Source organism: Hevea brasiliensis, chromosome 16, assembly GCF_030052815.1.
Source record: "Hevea brasiliensis isolate MT/VB/25A 57/8 chromosome 16, ASM3005281v1, whole genome shotgun sequence".
Classification (NCBI taxonomy): Eukaryota; Viridiplantae; Streptophyta; class Magnoliopsida; order Malpighiales; family Euphorbiaceae; genus Hevea; species Hevea brasiliensis.
Window position 1 is genome coordinate 3,257,980 of NC_079508.1, and position 4,847 is coordinate 3,262,826.

A 4,847-nucleotide genomic window follows, 5' to 3' on the forward strand; every position below is an offset into this window, starting at 1 on the left:
AATAGGGATGTTAAATTCCTCAGTCATTTTTGGAAGGTTTTGTGGGGAAAATTGGGAACCAAATTGTTATTTTCCACCACTAGTCACCCACAAACGGATGATCAAACTGAAGTAGTAAATTGGACACTAACTACTCTTTTTCGTGCTGTGGTTAAGCAAAATTTAAAGTCATGGGAAGATTGCATTCCACTTATTGAAATGTGCATTCTTCTACTGACTATTCTCTATTTGAAATTATGTATGGTTTCAATCCTTTAACTCCTTTGGATCTTTTACCTTTGCCTATGAACGAGCTTGCTAGTTTAGATAGAAAAAGAAAAGTATAATTGGTGAAGAAAATCCATGAACAAGCCAAGCTTCAAATTGAAAAGAAAAATGAAAAATATGCTAGTTAAGCTAACAAAGGAAGGAAGAAAGTTATTTTTCAACCTGGAGATTGGGTATGGGTTCACTTGCACAAAAAGAGGTTTCCCTCTCGAAGGAAATCAAAATTACAACCAAGATGTGATGGACCTTTCCAAGTGCTAACCAAAATTAATGATAATGCCTACAAAATAGACTTGCCCGATGAGTATAATATCAGTGACACCTTTAATGTGGCTAATTTATCTCCTTGTGTTGATACAGGAATAGATTTGAGGATAGATTTGAGGATGAATTCTGTACATCCACGCTAAAGGATTTCATCCAAGGTCCAATTACTAGAGCTAGAGCTAAATCACTTCAGAATTTAATTTGTGAAGTCTTAAGGAGCAAGGATTATAAGCTGGAATGGCATGAACAAAATTATAAAGGATTAAATTTGATGAAAATTAAGCTTGGAAGTGACCAAGTATCGTGTGGAGCATTAGGTTACATGGAATAACCTGTGGACATGCATGCACCAAATCCAACCCATGTACATGCATCAGGTTCCATGCACATGAAGACTGAAATATACTGCTGGTACCTTTTTGGCGGGTTACATGCACATGTGGACAAAAAGTGCAGTGGTCACTTTTTTGAAGGAATATTCCATGTTGTTATAATTACCTCTCTTTTGGACTTAAATGCCCTTGCTGCTGCTGTATTAAGTTTGCTTTTTTGGGACCTTTTATTCTTTTGGTATTTTAATTTTTTGTTTGGACTTAAAGCTCCTTGTAGCTGTTACTAAAGTAGGGATATTTTAGTCTTTGGCTTTGGGACCAAGAGGCAATAAATACATATGCAATAAGAAAGGTGGATGACACACTTTGAATATTAATGAAAGATTGTTTCTACTCCATTAGTGAGTAAATTGGTTGTTGTCTTTGTTCCTGTGAAGCTTATTAACTTGCTGAGATTTGTATCTTGCAAGGTTTAGTATACATAATATTCTTGGTTTATTCATTCTCCATATGAATTAGGTCAAGAATCTCATTTTTGATATTTTTTTTTGAATTACACGTCAATCTAATTGTGCTGGTTCAAAGAATCCAATTCGTATAGCTTGAATTTGGTGTTTTCCATTTTGAGTTCATTGTTTATTGAAAGTGGGTTTCAAGTTGCTCATTACTTGAGGTTCACGTCCAAACAACTCAAGGATTTCAATTCGTCTGATACTATTCTTTGAATTATACATCACTTTTGTACTGGTTCAAAGAATCAAATTCATACATCTTGATTTGGTGCTTTTCATATTATTCCTTTAATTCTTGAATGTGCTTTTTCAAGTTACCAGTTATCTGAAGGTTCATGTCACTAGTACATGCGGAGTTATAGAATTTAACAAAAGATAATAAAAGTAAACTGAACTTTTTCAGTTTAACCTACGAGAAAAGAAAGCGGCTTATTTTCAACAAGTTCACCCGTCACCTGAGGAAAAATAGTCAAACAGGGGTGAGCATTTGACTCAGAGAGTAAGATATTGATTTAAAATATAATTTTTACAAGTATCTAAACCTAACACATTCCTATGTCTAAAATGCAACATCCACACATAATTTCAAACAATTCAAATAATATTCGCACAAAAGATAATTTGGAGCACTCACACACCCGTGTGTCATATCAACATATATACATATTGGAACTGATCCCCTATACAATTCTCTTAATTCTAATACCTACCAGCGAGATCAACTCGAGCCGGACTTTCTCTTAATAACCCAAATGCAAAGGTCAGCGAGATGAACTTAAAGCCATATTCACCCCAACTTATCCACATATAAGGATTGAGTTCCAGCGAGTCAAGCTCTAGCTGTGACTACCCATGCTACCCATATCCATATCCACACTACATACATGCCAACACACACAGAGCTCCAATTTATCTTAAGGTGACATCCACAACAATTTCACCAATAAAATATGAAATATAAAGGCATGCCTAGCATTTAACTACACATATATATTTATAAGTGAGTGCATGAGTATGCCTTGAATATATAATAATAATATTGAAATTATAAATAAAATCAATATCTAATCACAAATTATCCAAATATCACTGGGGTGGCTGAGAAGATGAGGAAGGTTGACTCGGATCACCTAAATAATCATATTCAAGAAATTTATCAATATTAACCCAAAATAAAGAACTAAAAAGCCGAAGACACCCTAGGTTTATGCCAAAAATCTGGCAGAATTTTCCCTATACCTGGGACCTACCCAACCTGTAAAATAACTCAACTAACACTTCTCAATCCAAAAAGCTTCAGGCTCGCAATACAACAACTATGCAATACCCCTCCTAGGCCTGCCAAACCAGTCAATTCCCATAAAATAATTATTTAAAAATTCAAGACGTTACGTATATAAAATTGATTCTTCTATTCCAATTCAGTTTGGTTCAATTTTAGTTCGGTTCTAATTCGATTTTTGATGAAGAACCAAAACTGAACCAAAATAGTAAAATAACTTTGGTTCGGTTTGGTTTGAATCCCCCAAGAACCGTGCATAGCCCGAATAGAACCATTTGCAAAGACAGAGAACATTAAATTAAAATATTGAGAATAAAATCATACCAAGATAAATCCAACCAATGTATATCCAAAAATCATATTAATAAGTGATTCCCCAAGGAATAGAAAAGAAAAGAGAAGAGAAGAAAAGACTCTGAAAGATTTGCTAAAAATGACTTTCCTTAGCTCTAGCTCTCCAAAAACTCCTTTAAAAACCCATTTCTCTAGCCTAAATGGTGATTTCCTTAGTATTTCGCAAGCCAATAGTCCCTCCCTATAAGAAAATGGTAGATTTTATAATAGATAAGGATGTTCTAGACACTTTCTCTCTCCTCTTCCACATGTTAGAACTGTTATAAGAAAGAAAATTGACTTTCAAAATTCTCACACCCAAGACATGCTCCTTATGAAATCTCACAGCTACATGAGGTTAGCATTAAAGGGCTTTTTGCACATTTAACATTTTTTCTTCAAATATGATGCAAAGCTTATAGCTAGGGCATGAAGGGCTCTTATTTTTCACTTTAGTGTGTTAGATTCTCGTCCAACACTCTGCAATTTTACCTCAATTGCTCCTTTTTTTAAAATTGTGCATCTATATGCACCTTTCTCATCTAAATTAGCATCAAAACACCTAAATTAGACTAAAACACTCAAGATAAGATATTCTACTAAATAATTCAAAAAATGCTTATAAAAGAACTAAAAACACACAAAAATAATTAAAATTAATACAAATAAACACTATAATTATGCACTATATCAGCAAACATAGAGAGAGGAAAAGTGCAGGTGCGAGTTATGAAGGAGGGGCAAGAGTTGAAAATGTGAATGGATAAAGCCCCAAATGCATCATCCTTAGTAGCTCCCCTCCATCTATCTCTCTTGCATCTCCATTACCCAAATCTGCATCATCATCTATGGTGCCTATAGTGTCCTTATTTCTTCATCGCCAATTATTAAGACTCACTAGTGGCTCTATCGTTGGCTCTCCTACCTTTAATGTCCCTTATTTCTCCTTCGCTAACTACTAAGACTCCTTTTCTAGCTTTATCAGTTGAGTCTAAGACTCCACTGAAATCTCTAGTGCTAGTGAAGTCACTATCTTCATCTCCTTCAAAATTTGTTCCTAGGGAAATAACTCATTGTGATAACATATGGAAACTAAAATCCTAAGTTTTAACAAGATGATTATGCAAACATCCACTTTAGTTAAGGCTCCCTAGTGATTGTTAAAACAAAGAAGAGATTATGCCATTGGCTAAATCTGGTACACAAATATTTGAACCTTTTTTCTAGAAAGGATAATAAAAAAAATGAAAGAGCATGAAATACCTATACATCTTCCTATCCTCGTAATCTCTGTAGAACTTTTTTAGCCTCAACCAATGTCTCTTCATAAAGACAAGAATTGGAATGCTATTCAGCTCCCCAATCAAATAGCACTCATAATTAATTTTGGTAACAGAACTCCACCAATTGATTTCTGTAGCACAAAGCTAAGCAATGAACACGACAACCCAAATGGGGAGATTTTATACATAAAGCTTATAAATACAAATTTCACAACTCCATTCCCATTAACAAGCAACTAAATTGCATAATAAGTCAAGCCCAACAAATACGGATAAAAAAGTTTATTTGTTTTGACCAAATAGTGAAAATACCTCAGGTAATTCTTCAAAATTGATAAGAACTTTGATGTGCCTTAGTGAGGGAAGAAATAACGCAACCGAATTGAACAAAAAGGATATTCGAATTAAGAGAAAGAAACAAGAAAACTAATATTAAACAAATAGGAAATAAGTAAAAATCAAGCAAGAACACTCAAACACAAGGATTGAATTATGTCAGATTATGACTCTTTTTAGTATTTTCCGGTTTTAACCTGCAAAAAAGTAAAAGAAAGGATAAAAGAAAATATTT